Raw genomic sequence first — 17,408 nt, forward strand, 5'->3', positions numbered from 1 at the left:
GGCACCACATAGGGTCAGGGAAACTGCCGCCAAGTTTACCAAGAGGAGGCCCGAGGCAGCCGGACAGAAGGGTTGGTAAGAAAGGCCAGACAAAGGACACACAAAGGGGGTCCTGTGAAGCGCTCCAAAGTTATCTGGGAGTTGTCTGAGCCCCTCACCTGGTGAGCACAGTACGACGTGGGCAGCCGTTACCTGCAGACGTGGTCTGGATAATAAGAACTGTGAGTAAAGGCCCTGGACTGCATCACTGACTCCGTGTCGTTACTGCTGCTGCCCTGCACCATCACCCCCATCCTCCGCATACACTGCCCTGAGGCTATACTCCTCCCGTGGGGAGTTATGCTACGCTCTGCTGCACCCACAACACCAGCATCAGCGGTCTGCCCTGGAGCGGCGGTTCACTCTGACCGCAATCCACGGGTGGCGTAGTCGGACATTTAAACATCAAAACCACATAAATAGTTCCGCCACTGGTTTGACCGCCCTGAGCCACGGAACCGGGTCGCCGCCACGGAGACTACAACCACCAGCATCCACCAAAAAGGGTCCGGCTCCGGGTGTCCCAAGGCCCAGGGGGCGCGTCAGAACATTTTCATCACCTTTCACAATCACCAATGGGGCAAGGCAAGGATGTTCTCTGTCCCCTCTCTTATACATCCTAGTGACGGAGCACCTGCTCTCATCAATTCGCCATAACCCCAATATTAGGTGGATTGAGGTAGACGCACCGAGTACAAGTGCTCTCTATTTGCTGATGATGTCCTAGTATATATCACTCAATCACATATATCCATCCATGCTGTAATGGCTGAAATAGATCACTTTGTTACATGGTCAAATTTTAAAATCAATGCAGCGAAGTCTGAGGCCCTCGATGTCTCCCTCCCCAAATCCATATAGGATTCCATCCAGTCCAACTTTCCCTTTGCCTGGCCCTCACAGGGTATCAAATACTTAGGAATTCCTATTCATAGAGACCTCTCCCATCTATGTTATCTTAATTTTGGGCCCTTTATTGAACAACTCCATACAGACCACGGTTGGCAAGTTAGAACTGTAAGATTCACTACGTGAACCACTGGTGTTTTGTGGAAAAGCACATGTACACTGTGTTCCAAATTATTATGCAAAAAGTGTTTAGGAGTGATAAGGGAAGAATTTGTTTGCTTGTCAGTTAAACTCATTGATGGTGATGTGTGTCAGGGCTCTTTATATCACTGTAAGCAATTGCAGACACCTGTGCTAATTAGTTTGGCAGGTGTGTACAATGAAAGGCAAGACTACTTAAGAAGGCTGTCTCACATTATTAAGCAGCCTACATTTTCTGCCAAAATGGGAAAGAAAAAGGATGTGTCGGCTGCTGAGAAGCAACAAATTGTGGAGTGTTTAGGTCAAGGCATGACTACAATCAACATTGTGCGATGATCAGGATGAAGTGTCTTGGCAATCAAGAAGTATGTAGCTGATTCACAGTACACACGTGTGCGTGCTGATAAGGGCAAATTAAGGACTCTTTCCTACAAGCAATTACGTCAGGTTAAAAGAGCAGCGGCAAAAAAGCCTTGTCATAGCAGCAGACAAGTTTTTGAAGCTGCTGGTGCCTCCAACATCCCCCGAACAACAAGATGCAGGGTCCTTCAGAGGTTTGCAGCTGTGCATACGCCATCCTGTCGACCTCCTCTATCCACTTCACACAAGCAGAAACGGCTCCAGTGGGCCAAACATTACATGAAGACTGATTTCAAAACTGTTTTGTTCACGGATGAGTGCCGTGCAGCGCTCGATGGTCCAGATGGATGGAGTGGAGGATACCTGGTTGATGGACACCCCACGCAAACACGGCTACAGCGCCAACAAGGAGGAGGTGGAGTAATGTTTTGGGCTGGAATCATGGGGAGAGAGATTGTTGGCCCCTTTAGGATCCCTGAAGGCGCTAAAGATGAACTCCATAATGTATGTGGATTTTCTCAAACAGCACTTCCTGCCATTGTTCAAGAAGAAGAACCGTGTATTTCACAGCAAGATCATTTTTTTTCATGATAATGCACCATCTCATGCTGCACATAAAACATCTGCATCTCTGGCTGATATGGGCATAAAAGGGGACAAACTTATGGTGTGACCCCCATGCTCCCCTGACCTCTACCCCATTCAGAACCTCTGGAGCATCATCAAAAGGAGTGTCTATGATGGCGGGAGGCAGTTCACATCTAAGCAACAGCTCTGGGAGGGTATTCTGTCATCATACAAAACAATTGAAGCAGAAACCATCCAAAACCTGACAAATTCAATGGACGAGAGAGTTCAGAAGCGCCTTTCGAACAAGGGGTCCTATGTGAAAATGTAACATCACCTAGAATAAAGTTTTGAGTTGAAAACTGTTTGATTTCAGTTTCTAATAACCTGCTAATGCTTATAATTTCAAAAATGACCATTTTTTTGGTCTTTATTAAAATGAAAAGGTTGATCGAAAAGTTTGGCGGATCTAAGAGTGTGGCAACCCAGTAGTCATGATTGCTTCGAATTCTGACAATATGAGAGTCATGTTGCAGGTAGTGCAGCAAGAAGGCACTTATGTGTCTTGCGCATCTCGGAGCCCCAAAATTATTTTCCGGGCTAGATGCAGCTAAAAATTATTATTAATTTTAAATCTGGTGGAGCTTAGTATAGATGGCCTAATAGGATCAGTGCTGCACACTGCTACAAAGCCCAAATTATTTTCCAGCCAAGATACAGATAAACATGATTAGTAATTTTAAATCTGGTGGAGCTTATTATAGATGGCCTAATAGAATCAGTGCTGCACACTGCTACAAAGCCCAAATTATTTTCCAGCCAAGATACAGATAAACATGATTAGTAATTTGAAAGCTTAAAACGGTTGGTAGGGTGATTTTAACCAATCATCCATCTTTTACTCTCCCAAGGATGACACAGGGGTAGAAAAGTCGTTTTGGATCCATGATTTGTTCATCTTTATGAACGTGAGTCTGTCTACATTATCAGTGGAGAGCCGCGTGCGCTTATCTGTCAGCACACCACCAGCAGCGCTGAACACACGTTCAGACAGAACGCTGGCTGCGGGGCATGACAAGATCTCCAAGGCGTAAGTGGCTAGCTCCGGCCATTTATCCAGATTGGAAGCCCAAAAAGAGCAAGGGTCCAGTGACACAGTCATGGCTTCAATGTTTACTTGGAGATACTCCTGTACCATCGTCTCTAGGCGTTGACTATGTGTCAGACTTCTTGTCTCCTGTGGCCTTGCAAAGGATGGGCTAAAAAAGTGGTGAAATGATTGCGCAAAATTGATGTTACCAGCAGATACTGTGGTTCTGTTACGGTTTGAGTGCTGAACACTTGACGGTCCCACGGTTGGCAAGTTGGAACTGTGAGATTCACTACGTGCACCACTGGTGTTTTGTGGAAAAGCACATGTAAGATTCTGCAACAGTCTCTGCTGAAACTCCTGCATGCGTGCATCCCTTTCTATGGCAGGAATAATTTCTGCAAATTTACTTTTGTACCGGGGATCTAACAGTGTGGCAACCCAGTAGTTAGGATTATTTCTAATTCTCCCAATTCAAGGGTTATGTTGCAGGTAGTGCAGCAAGAAGGCACTCATGTGTGTTGCGCATCCAGGAGCACCAAGTTCCTGTTGTGTTGGTGGCGAGGTAACAATCATGCTTCCTTCCTCTGTCCTCTCCCCCCAACCTCGCACAACAGAAATGTGATCAAGGTCTCCCTCATCTGATGAGTCTTCCATCAGTTCGTCCTCCACTTCTTCCTGGGCTCCTGCACCTTCCTCACTAGTTTGGCTGCTATCATGCGCCCTGGTAAAACCATCTCCCCCACCCTCACATGCCTGCCGCCTTGGTGCTGCCGACCGTCTGGACCTTGCAGATGTTAGCCCTTCCGCATACAACTCCTCCTCCTCTACTTCCTCCACCTCCTCTTGTGCCACCACCTGACTCCGAATTCTGTTTAGCATGTGCTCCAGTATGTAAATCACCGGAATAGTCATGCTGATAATCGCATCGTCAGCACTAAACATCTTCGTCGCCATTTCAAAACTGTGCAGAAGGGTGCATAGGTCCCTGATCTGAGACCACTCCTCCAGCGTGATTTGCCCCACGTCTGGATCTCGTTGGCCCAGGCTATACGTCAGAACGTATTGCACCAGGGCTTGTCGGTGCTGCCACAGTCGCTGCAACATGTGCAGAGTTGAATTCCACCGGGTAGGCACATCGCATTTTAGCCGGTGAAGTGGCAGGCCCAACGACTTCTGTAGAGATGTAAGTCGCTGAGCTGCGGGATGCGAACGGCGGAAGTGAGCACACAGCGACCGTGCCCTCTGCACAAGGCCATCTAGTCTGGGATAGTGGGCTAAAAATTGCTGGACAACAAGGTTCAACACGTGAGCCATACAAGGCACATGTGTGACATTGCCCCGGCGAAGGGCCGCACCCAGGTTTGCAGCGTTGTCGCACACGGCCTTCCCTGGTTTCAGGTCCAGTGGAGACAACCATTCATGAAATTGGTTCTCCAGAGCTGACCAAAACTCCTCAGCTGTGTGACTCACATTTCCCAGACATTTCAAAGTAAAAACCGCTTGATGACGTTGAGCCCTACTGCCAGCATAGTAAGGAGGTGTGCAGGATCCCTTCTGCGCAGTTAGAAAGCTTGTGGCATGACCAGACAGGCTTTGGGTGCAGGTGGAAGACCGAGAGGAGGTTGAGGAGGCATAAGCAGTGGAGGAACTTTGACATAAAGAGGATTGACGCACAACTCGTGGGGACGGCAAGACTTGGACAGCAGCCCCTTGTCCTGCTGTCACCATAGTTACCCAGTGCCCAGTCAGCGACATGTAACGCCCCTGTCCATGCCTACTCGTCCAAGTGTCTGTGGTGAAATGCACCCTGTCACACACAGAGTTTCTCAAAGAAGCGGTGATGTTGTGTGCGACATGCTGGTGGAGCGCAGGCACACCTTTCTTTGAGAAGTAGTGCCGACTGGGCATCTAGTACTGGGGCGCTGCGACGGACATAAGGTCTCGAAAATCCTCTGTGTCCACCAGGCGGAAAGGCAGCATTTCTGTAGCCAAGAGCTTGCAGATGGTGAAATTCAACCTCTTAGCTTTCTCATGGCTAGGAGGAAATGGTCTTTTACTTGTCCACATCTGAGGGACCGAGGGCTGGCTATTGTGCTTAGATGGGGTTGATAAGGGTGTCCCTGGCAAACTGCCAGTCTGTGAGGAAGATGTAGGCGGACATGTTAGGTTGCCTTGATCCAAAGGTGGTGCTATCGATGTCGGACAGCGCTCAACACCAGCTGGTGTTACCACCTCCAAAGAAAATGATGACGTGCCAATCACGCTGGCTGTTGCGGGTAAAGAGGGTGCAGGTCTGCGCCCCAAAACAGGTGTGACTGCTGTCCCCCCAGTCACAGTGGATGAAGAGGCCGTGGATGCACAAGATATGGCAGACGGCGGTTGGCCCGGCCGGCTAGGCCGCATTGTAGCACACTGAGCTTCCCACTGCAACTTATGCTTCATGTCCATGTGCCGGTTCATGCATGAAGTACTCAAACTATGTATTTTTTGGCCTCTACTTAGCTTTTGCTGACAAATGTTACAGATAACACGAGTTGGGTCATCTTTATCGATCTGAAAAAATGCCCAGGCTATGCAAGGCTTAGCACCCATGCGACCTGAAGAGCCACCACGACTTGTAGTGAGAGGCAGAGTTGTGTTTGAGGATGCAGTTGTTGACGTGCTTCCAGTACTACGTCTCTGTCCAGGAAGGCGCAACCTGACCTCGTCGTCACTAGCATCTTCCTCCACCTCCTCTGCTGACCTCATCTCTTGGCTGACTGTGGGTTGACAGTTAGTGGGATCTCCAACCTCATCATCATCACCCTGTGCGTTATCACACCCGTCGTCCTCAGAGCCAACCTGTTCCTGCCCTGACAAAAAACTAAAGTTGTCGCTCCAATCAGGTATTTGAGTCTCATCATCGTCTTCCTCATTGTCTCCACCAACAGGAGTTACAGTTTGGGAATGAGGGTCTACATTATGGTCAGAACCTTCTGCGTCTGGTCCTGGATCCGACTCATAAAGATTCTGGGCATCAGTGCAGATCATTTCCTCGTCTGGATTCACAGAAGCGCTGGAGTCGACCTCTGATTCCCAGGCTATAGTATGAGTAAACAGCTCTGCAGACTCAACCATCTGTTCTACCTCATACTCAGACTGGCAGCTGGAGATTTGGGAGCTGTGAGGAAGCAAGTGCGATTGGGGTGACACCTTTGAGGACTGGAGTATTTGTGATGTTGAAGTTGATGTGGAGGAGAGCCCACTTAAAGGAGCACTTGATATCCGTTGAAGCACCTGCTGTTTTTGTGCATCATCTGGAATTTGTAGCGATTGGCGTGGCCGTAAGAAAGGGATCTTATCACATTGTCCGCTAAAAGAAGTAGACATTTTAGTTTGGCTGGAAGATGGTCTTTCTTCTGCAGATGTTACTGCTGCTTTAACACCTACCCCACGGACACAACCTTTTTTCCCCTTCCCAACACACCTATTCCCCTTTCCACCAGCAGCAGGCCTTTTTCCACTCATTTTGGTGGTTAACTAATTCACAACTCTGGAGTTGTTTGCACAAAAAATCAATGGATGGGAACCGAGCAGAGCTGAGTGGCCAAACTGTGGTATTAGGCCAAAACTATTGGCTGGGTTAGATGCAGAAAAAAATTATATTCAATTTGCAACCTGATGGAGGTCAGTATAGATGGACTAATAGAACAAGTCCCACACACAGCTAGAAGCCCAAATATTTTTTCAGAGGTAGATGCAGAAAAAAATATATTCAGTTTGCAACCTGATGGAGGTCAGTATAGATGGACTAATAGAGAAAGTCCCACACACTGCTAGAAGGCCAAATATTTTTTCAGAGCTAGATGCAGACAAAAAATTATTTTGAATTTGCAACCTGATGGAGGTCAGTATAGGTGGACTAATAGAACAAGTCCCACACACTGCTAGAAGGCCAAATATTTTTTCAGAGCTAGATGCAGAAAAAAATTATATTCAGTTTGCAACCTGATGGAGGTCAGTATAGATGGACTAATAGAGAAAGTCCCACACACTGCTAGAAGGCCAAATATTTTTTTAGAGCTAGATGCAGAAAAAAATTATATTCAGTTTGCAACCTGATGGAGGTCAGTATAGATGGACTAATAGAGAAAGTCCCACACCCTGCTAGAAGGCCAAATAATTTTTCAGAGCTAGATGCAGAAAAAAATGATATTCAGTTTGCAACCTGATGGAGGTCTGTATAGATTGAATAATAGAACAAGTCCCACACACAGCTAGAAGCCCAATATTTTTTCAGAGTTAGATGCAGAAAAAAATATATTCAGTTTGCAACCTGATGGAGGTCAGTATAGATGGACTAATACAACAAGTCCCACACACAGCTAGAAGCCCAATATTTTTTCAGAGCTAGATGCAGAAAAAAATTATATTCAATTTGCAACCTGATGGAGGTCAGTATAGATGGAGTGATAGAACAAGTCCCACGCACAGATAGAAGCCCAAATATTTTTTCAGAGCTAGATGCAGATAAAAATTATTTTTAATTTGCAACCTGATGGAGGTCAGTATAGATGGACTAATAGAGAAAGTCCCACACACTGCTAGAAGGCCAAATATTTTTTCAGAGCTAGATGCAGACGAAAATTTATTTTGAATTTGCAGCGTGATGGAGGTCAGTATAGATGGACTAATAGAACAAGTCCCACACACAGCTAGAAGCCCACATATTTTTTCAGAGGTAGATGCAGATAAAAATTATTTTGAATTTGCAACCTGATGGAGGTCAGTATAGATGGACTAATAGAGAAAGTCCCACACACTGCTAGAAGGCCAAATATTTTTTCAGAGCTAGATGCAGAAAAAAATTATATTCAGTTTGCAACCTGATGGAGGTCTGTATAGATGGATTAATAGAACAAGTCCCACACACAGCTAGAAGCCCAATATTTTTTCAGAGGTAGATGCAGAAAAAAATATATTCAGTTTGCAACCTGATGGAGGTCAGTATAAATGGACTAATACAACAAGTCCCACACACAGCTAGAAGCCCAATATTTTTTCAGAGGTAGATGCAGAAAAAAATATATTCAGTTTGCAACCTGATGGAGGTCAGTATAGATGGACTAATAGAGAAAGTCCCACACACTGCTAGAAGGCCAAATATTTTTTCAGAGCTAGATGCAGAAAAAAATTATATTCAATTTGCAACCTGATGGAGGTCAGTATAGATGGACTAATAGAATGATGCTATGCCCAAAAGATTTTACTTCACTAGGTGCAGTAAAAAAATTGGTATTCTATACACAGGTGGTATATCTTGCAACACAGATAGGCTACTCCACTGACTAACACACTCTGCAATAGGCCAAAAAGGATTAGCTTTGCTAGATTCAGCCAAATGCTGTGAAAAATACTTGCACAGCACTGGCACAGACCTGCCTGGCAAAAACTGATAGGAACTGATGTAACCTAGTCCTGAAAAGGACTCCAATTACAATTAGTCTTTACTCCCACAACCTATCTATTTAAGAGCACAGACCTGCCTGATAAAAGTCGTAGGAAATGCTGTAACCTAGACCTTAGAAGGACTGCAATCACAACTATTCCCTACTCCCAAGCTATCTGTAGATTTGTGCGAAAATTGGCTTGAAATTAACAAGGTATAGTGCACACAGCAACAGCGGTGCCGTTTAACATGCAGCTGCAGCAGTGAGAAAATGGTGGCGACGGGGAAAATGGCTTGATCTTATGGGGCAAGGACATGTGACATACACTGCCAATGACACATGCCCTTGCTTGTGTGAAAAAAAGCACTTCGCTCCGTGTGTGCGCTGCTGATAGGCTGACAGATTGCACCTCCCCACTGTAAATGCGGGAAAGAGAAAAAAAAATAGAGATCTTCATTATTCCTGCAGAGATCCATCCCCTGCCCCTCCCCCCACCCCGCTGTACACTCAAACTGCGTATTAACATTAATTTTCATCATTACTGAGAAAAAATCCAGTTATGATTTTGGTGCACGAACAGTTATCGAACATAACCTCGAACAGCCGAATTTTTCTCAAATCGTTCGTGTTCGCCGAACGGTGGAATACCGCCCAAAACAGCTCGAATTTGAGATTGGCGAACAGTTCGAGTAGAACAACGCTCATCTCTAATTATGATGAAAACTGGTTCTAAAGCTGTTCCGCAAATGTATATCTAACACACATTGGTAAATTAATATCTCCTCCCTTTTTATTCCACAAGTGTGCTTAAAGTTCCATGATATCACAAGAAGGACAGTTTTAAAATGTTGATGAAATCTGGCTAATAATTAGCGTGCTCGATCTATCAGCTGGAAAAAGGGTGAGAAAAAAAGAAATTGCAAAACTTCTGCTCATCCAGAAGTCACTAAAGATTTTTCATGGTGTGCTGAAAGGTTCCATCGGAAAGATAATTCAAGTAGAGTTGGTGCAAATCAAAGTTCATATCCCAGTCCATCAGCCACGGCAGTGGTCTGTGTTCGCTGGAAAAAAGGAGGATTTGCACTACATACCTGATGGCACCCTCTGAGCTTTGTTTAATTGGTGGTGTGATGCACAAGTGACATCTCACCCGGCTGACTAATCAAAAGAAGATCTACAGATGCTGTTAAGCTGGTTCTACAAATACAATCCATAGATTACAGACCATTTCTGTGGGGGATAGACTTGAGAGTGTGGAAATTGATCTACTCAGATAATTCGTCAAAATGTTACATGAAGTTAAACATAGTTGACAGGATTTGAACTTACACAGGAAGACCCCAATGGATTTCTAGTCCATCGCCTTAACCACTCAGCCACTACTACTCAAACACTGTTTCGTTCTTATGAGTTTCACACCTTTTCTTATAGCACCATGATCAATATTAGTGATTATCCTTCTGGAAGACATTTCAGAAAATGGAAGATTTCAATTGGAAACAAAATTCAGGCCTCACTGAAATGTAAAAATCTGATTTAAAGGTATCATCAATTGGAACCTTTTACAGTTCAAGGTTTATTAAAATTCATAAGGCGGAATTAGAGTGACTTTGTTCCAAACACCTCCTGAAAAAGGCTTTGAAAATGCTCAATAGTTTGAACAGATTCATTTCCATGCAAAAAGACTTGCTGTTCATATGATCAGGTATTGAGCGTCTTTTAACCTCATTAAGTTTCCCAAAACGCCAAGCGGTTAACAGAAGTGAGCATATAATTTTTCAGGTATATTTTGCTTGCTTTATACTTGCTATACAAGTCAATGAGTAGGTTAGAAAGACCCCTGGAAGGTTCCTGAGTGACGTTCACAGCATTTTGCGAGCAAAAAAGAAACTTAAACAAACTCATTTGATGCTCAAAACAATACTTAGAAAAACATCTCCAAACTATGTTTACAAAAATGCTGGAAAACACTAAAAAGGGTGATTCAGGAAAAGAATTGCTGTCGTTTCTTGAGGCCGTTTCGGCTTGAAATCCTGGTCAGTTTCAACCACCTGGAAAAAGTGTCATGCGAACATTGGCACAAGTCATAGAGTACGATTGCTTGGTGTGACATAGATGATATGAGTTTTGCTTCATGAAGTCAAGTTTAACTTTTGAGTTAAACTTTCTTGATAGATAGATCTTTCTGCCATGTGGATTTTAACTTTCTCTTTTTATGTTAAACCATGTGCATTGGCAAATTGAGTATGAGCAGAAAAGATAAAACCGCTATGCACAAAGAATTTCTCAGGTTCCACTGAGATTTGAACTCAGAGTCCAGAGTGCTAACCATTACACCATGGAACCACATGACTAATGAAGCTGGCTGGATTTTCTTTTGAAAACAGTAAAAGAGCATGTGTAAATAGTGGAAATGTGAGAAATTCACTCTTAATCCAGTGATCTGAGTTCTAATCTCAGTGGAACCTGGGAATTCATATATTATGATGAAATCTGGTTCTAAAGCTGTTCCGCAAATGTATATCTAACACACATTGGTAAATTAATATCTCCTCCTTTTTTATTCCACAAGTGTGCTTAAAGTTCCATGATATCACAACAAGGACAGTTTTAAAATGTTGATGAAATCTGGCTAATAATTAGCGTGCTGGATCTATCAGCTGGAAAAAGGGTGAGAAAAAAAGAAATTGCAAAACTTCTGCTCATCCAGAAGTCACTAAAGATTTTTCATGGTGTGCTAAAAGGTTCCATCGGAAAGATAATTCAAGTAGAGTTGGTGCAAATCGAAGTTCATATCCCAGTCCATCAGCCACGGCAGTGGTCTGTGTTCGCTGGAAAAAAGGAGGATTTGCACCACATACCTGATGGCACCCTCTGAGCTTTGTTTGATTGGTGGTTTGATACACAAGTGACATCTCACCCGGCTGACTAATCAATAAAAGATCCACAGATGCTGTTAAACTGGTTCTACAAATACAATCCATAGATTACAGACCATTTCTGTAGGGGATAGACTTGGGAATGTGGAAATTAATCTACTCAGATAATTCATCAAAATGTTGCATGTAGTTAAATGTATTTGGCAGGATTTGAACCTACACAGGAAGACCCCAATGGATTTCTAGTCCATCGCCTTAACCACTCAGCTACATCTACTCAGACACTGTTTCATTCTTATGAGTTTCACACCTTTTGTTATAGCACCATGATCAATATCAGTGATTATCCTTCTGGAAGACATTTCAGAAAATGGAAGATTTCAATTGGAAACAAAATTCCAGGCCTCACTGAAATGTAAAAATCTGATTTAAAGGTATCATCAATTGGAACCTTTTACAGTTCAAGGTTTATTAAAATTCATAAGGCGGATTTAGAGTGACTTTGTTCCAAACACCTCCTGAAAAAGGCTTTGAAAATGCTCAATAGTTTGAACAGATTCATTTCCATGCAAAAATACTTGCTGTTTATATGATCAGGTATTAAGCGTCTTTTAACCTCATTAAGTTTCTCAAAACGCCAAGCGGTTAACAGAAGTGAGCATATAATTTTTCAGGTATATTTTGCTTGCTTTATACTTGCTATACAAGTCAATGGGTAGGTTAGAAAGACCCCAGGAAGGTTCCTGAGTGACGTTCACAGCATTTTGCGAGCAAAAAAGAAACTTAAACAAACTCATTTGATGCCCAAAACAATACTTAGAAAAACATCACCAAACTATGTTTACAAAAATGCTGGAAAACACTAAAAAGGGTGATTCAGGAAAAGAATCGCTGTCGTTTCTTGAGGCCGTTTCGGCTTGAAATCCTGGTCAGTTTCAACCACCTGGAAAAAGTGTCATGCGAACATTGGCACAAGTCATAGAGTACGATTGCTTGGTGTGACATAGATGATATGAGTTTTGCTTCATGAAGTCAAGTTTAACTTTTGAGTTAAACTTTCTTGATAGATAGATCTTTTTGCCATGTGGATTTTAACTTTCTCTTTTTATGTTAAACCATGTGCATTGGCATATTGAGTATGAGCAGAAAAAATAAAACCACTATGCATAAAGAATTTCTCAGGTTCCACTGAGATTTGAACTCAGATTGCTGGATTAAGAGTCCAGAGTGCTAACCATTACACCATGGAACCACACAACCAATGAAGCTGGCTCGATTTTCTTTTGAAAACAGTAAAAGAGCATGTACAAATAGTGGAAATTTGAGAAATTCACTCTTAATCCAGTGATCTGAGTTCTAATCTCAGTGAAACCTGGGAATTCATGCATTATGATGAAAACTGGTTCTAAAGCTGTTCTGCAAAGGTATATCTAACACACATTGGTAAATTAATATCTCCTCCCTTTTTATTCCACAAGTGTGCTTAAAGTTCCATGATATCACAACAAGGACAGTTTTAAAATGTTGATGAAATCTGGCTAATAATTAGCGTGCTGGATCTATCAGCTGGAAAAAGGGTGAGAAAAAAAGAAATTGCAAAACTTCTGCTCATCCAGAAGTCACTAAAGATTTTTCATGGTGTGCTAAAAGGTTCCATCGGAAAGATAATTCAAGTAGAGTTGGTGCAAATCAAAGTTTATATCCCAGTCCATAAGCCACGGCAGTGGTCTGCTTTCGCTGGAAAAAAGGAGGATTTGCACCACATACCTGATGGCACCCTCTGAGCTTTGTTTGATTGGTGGTGTGATGCACAACTGATATCTCACCCGGCTGACTAATCAAAAGAAGATCTACAGATGCTGTTAAGCTGGTTCTACAAATACAATCCAAAGATTACAGACCATTTCTGTGGGGGATAGACTTGGGAATGTGGATACTGATCTACTCAGACAATTCGTCAAAATGTTACATGAAGTTAAACGTAGTCAGCAGGATTTAAACCTACGCAGGGAGACCCCCAATGGATTTCTAGTCCATTGCCTTAACCACTTGGCCACAACTACTCAGATGCTGTTTCACCCTTATGAGTTTCACACCTTTTCTTACAGCACCATGATCAATATCAGTGATTATCCTTCTGGAAGACATTTCAGAAAATGGAAGATTTCAATTGGAAACAAAATTCCAGGCCTCACTGAAATGTAAAAATCTGATTTAAACATATCATCAATTGGAACCTTTTACAGTTCAAGGTTTATTAAAATTCATAAGGCGGATTTCAAGTGACTTTGTTCCAAACACCTCCTGAAAAGGGCTTTGAAAATGCTCAATAGTTTGAACAGATTCACTTCCATGCAAAAAGACTTGCTGTTCATATGATCAGGTATTGAGCGTCTTTTAACCTCATTAAGTTTCCCAAAACGCCAAGCGGTTAACAGAAGTGAGCATATCATTTTTCAGCTATATTTTGCTTGCTTTAGACTTGCTATACAAGTCAATGAGTAGGTTAGAAAGACCCCTGGAAGGTTCCTGAGTGACGTTCACAGCATTTTGCGAGCAAAAAAGAAACTTAAACAAACTCAATTGATGCCCAAAACAATACTTAGAAAAACATCACCAATCTATGTTTACAAAAATGCTGGAAAACACTAAAAAGTGTGATTCAGGAAAAGAATCACTGTCGTTTCTTGAGGCCATTTCGGCTTGAAATCCTGGTCAGTTTCAACCACCTGGAAAAAGTGTCATGCGAACATTGGCACAAGTCATAGAGTACGATTGCTTGGTGTGACATAGATTATATGAGCTTTGCTTCATGAAGTCAAGTTTAACTTTTGAGTTAAACTTTCTTGATAGATAGATATTTTTGCCAAGTGGATTTTAACTTTCTCTTTTTATGTTAAACGATGTGCATTGGCAAATTGAGTGTGAGCAGATAAAACCAGTATGCACAAAGAATTTCTCAGGTTCCACTGACATTTGAACTCAGATTGCTGGATTCAGAGTCCGGAGTGCTAACCATTACACCATGGTACCACATGACCAATGAAGTTGGATGGATTTTCTTTTGAAAACAGTAAAAGAGCATGTGTAAATAGTGGAAATGTGATAAATTCACTCTTAATCCAGTGATCTGAGTTCTAATCTCAGTGGAACCTGGGAATTCATACATTATGATGAAAACTGATTCTAAAGCTGTTCCGCAAATGTATATCTAACACACATTGGTAAATTAATATCTCCTCCCTTTTTATTCCACAAGTGCGCTTAAAGTTCCATGATATCACAACAAGGACAGTTTTAAAATGTTGATGAAATCTGGCTAATAATTAGCGTGCTGGATCTATCAGCTGGAAAAAGGGTGAGAAAAAAAGAAATTGCAAAACTTCTGCTCATCCAGAAGTCACTAAAGATTTTTCATGGTGTGCTAAAAGGTTCCATCGGAAAGATAATTCAACTAGAGTTGGTGCAAATCAAAGTTCATATCCCAGTCCATCAGCCACGGCAGTGGTCTGTGTTCGCTGGAAAAAAGGAGGATTTGCACCACATACCTGATGGCACCCTCTGAGCTTTGTTTTATTGGTGGTGTGATGCACAAGTGACATCTCACCCGGCTGACTAATCAAAAGAAGATCTACAGATGCTGTTAAGCTGGTTCTACAAATACAATCCATAGATTACAGACCATTTCTGTGGGGGGTAGACTTGGGAATGTGAAAATTGATCTGCTCAGATAATTTGTCAAAATGTTACATGAATTTAAATGTAGTTGGCAGGATTTGAACCTACGCGGGAAGACCCCAATGGATTTCTAGTCCATCGCCTTAACCACTAGGCCACAACTACTCAGACACTGTCGCATTCTTATGAGTTTCACACCCTTTCTTATAGCACCATGATCAATATCAGTGATTATCCTTCTGGAAGACATTTCAGAAAATGGAAGATTTCAATTGGAAACAAAATTCCAGGCCTCACTGAAATGTAAAAATCTGATTTAAAGGTATCATCAATTGGAACCTTTTACAGTTCAAGGTTTATTAAAATTCATAAGGCGGATTTAGAGTGACTTTGTTCCAAACACCTCCTGAAAAAGGCTTTGAAAATGCTCAATAGTTTGAACAGATTCATTTCCATGCAAAAAGACTTGCTGTTCATATGATCAGGTATTGAGCGTCTTTTAACCTCATTAAGTTTCCCAAAACGCCAAGCGGTTAACAGAAGTGAGCATATCATTTTTCAGGTATATTTTGCTTGCTTTATACTTGCTATACAAGTCAATGAGTAGGTTAGAAAGACCCCTGGAAGGTTCCTGAGTGACGTTCACAGCATTTTGCGAGCAAAAAAGAAACTTAAACAAACTCATTTGATGCCCAAAACAATACTTAGAAAAACATCACCAAACTATGTTTACAAAAATGCTGGAAAACACTAAAAAGGGTCATTCAGGAAAAGAATCGCTGTCGTTTCTTGAGGCCGCTTCTGCTTGAAATCCTGGTCAGTTTCAACCACCTGAAAAAAGTGTCATGCGAACATTGGCACAAGTCATAGAGTACGATTGCTTGGTGTGACATAGATGATATGAGTTTTGCTTCATGAAGTCAAGTTTAACTTTTGAGTTAAACTTTCTTGATAGATAGATCTTTTTGCCAAGTGGATTTTAACTTTCTCTTTTTATGTTAAACCATGTGCATTGGCAAATTGAGTGTGAGTAGAAAAGATAAAACCACTGTGCACAAAGAATTTTTCAGGTTCCACTGACATTTGAACTCAGATCGCTGGATTCAGAGCCCAGAGTGCTAACCATTACACCATTGAACCACATGACCAATGAATCTGGCTGGATTTTCTTTTGAAAACAGTAAAAGAGCATGTGTAAATAGTGGAAATGTGAGAAATTCACTCTTAATCCAGTGATCTGAGTTCTAATCTCAGTGGAACCTGGGAATTCATGCATTATGATGAAATCTGGTTCTAAAGCTGTTCCGCAAATGTATATCTAACACACATTGGTAAATTAATATCTCCTCCCTTTTTATTCCACAAGTGTGCTTAAAGTTCCATGATACAACAACAAGGACAGTTTTAAAATGTTGATGAAATCTGGCTAATAATTAGCGTGTTGGATCTATCAGCTGGAAAAAGGGTTAGAAAAAAAGAAATTGCAAAACTTCTGCTCATCCAGAAGTCACTAAAGATTTTTCATGGTGTGCTAAAAGGTTCCATCGGAAAGATAATTCAAGTAGAGTTGGTGCAAATCAAAGTTCATATCCCAGTCCATCAGCCACGGCAGTGGTCTGTGTTCGCTGGAAAAAAGGAGGATTTGCACCACATACCTGATGGCACCCTCTGAGCTTTGTTTGATTGGTGGTGTGATGCACAAGTGACATCTCACCCGGCTGACTAATCAAAAGAAGATCTACAGATGCTGTTAAGCTGGTTCTACAAATACAATCCATAGATTACAGACCATTTCTGTGGGGGATAGACTTGGGAATGTGGAAATTGATCTACTCAGATAATTCGTCAAAATGTTACATGCAGTTAAATGTAGTTGGCAGGATTTGAACCTACGCGGGAAGACCCCAACGGATTTCTAGTCCATCGCCTTAACCACTCGGCCACAACTACTCCAACACTGTTTTGTTCTTATGAGTTTCACACCTTTTCTTATAGCACCATGATCAATATCAGTGATTATCCTTCTGGAAGACATTTCAGAAAATGGAAGATTTCAATTGGAAACAAAATTCCAGGCCTCACTGAAATGTAAAAATCTGATTTAAAGGTATCATCAATTGGAACCTTTTACAGTTCAAGGTTTATTAAAATTCATAAGGCGGATTTAGAGTGACTTTGTTCCAAACACCTCCTGAAAAAGGCTTTGAAAATGCTCAATAGTTTGAACAGATTCATTTCCATGCAAAAAGACTTGCTGTTCATATGATCAGGTATTGAGCGTCTTTTAACCTCATCAAGTCTCCCAAAACGCCA

General features: G+C 42.1%; 3 non-coding genes across 3 annotated transcripts; all 3 read right to left on the reverse strand.

The window, feature by feature from the left end:
* Positions 1-13,397: 13,397 nt before the first annotated feature.
* On the reverse strand, positions 13,398-13,480 carry TRNAS-AGA (transfer RNA serine (anticodon AGA)). The gene has a single exon. It is a non-coding gene; the product is annotated as a tRNA-Ser (tRNA).
* Positions 13,481-15,178: 1,698 nt separating this feature from the next.
* Positions 15,179-15,260, reverse strand: TRNAS-AGA (transfer RNA serine (anticodon AGA)). Its single transcript has one exon. It is a non-coding gene; the product is annotated as a tRNA-Ser (tRNA).
* A 1,703-nt stretch (positions 15,261-16,963) lies between these two features.
* On the reverse strand, positions 16,964-17,045 carry TRNAS-AGA (transfer RNA serine (anticodon AGA)). The gene has a single exon. It is a non-coding gene; the product is annotated as a tRNA-Ser (tRNA).
* Between the last annotated feature and the right edge of the window lie 363 nt (positions 17,046-17,408).

This window comes from Phyllobates terribilis, unplaced genomic scaffold, assembly GCF_046119375.1.
Source record: "Phyllobates terribilis strain yellow unplaced genomic scaffold, ASM4611937v1 Scaffold_13__5_contigs__length_258822181, whole genome shotgun sequence".
Lineage (NCBI taxonomy): Eukaryota > Metazoa > Chordata > Amphibia > Anura > Dendrobatidae > Phyllobates > Phyllobates terribilis.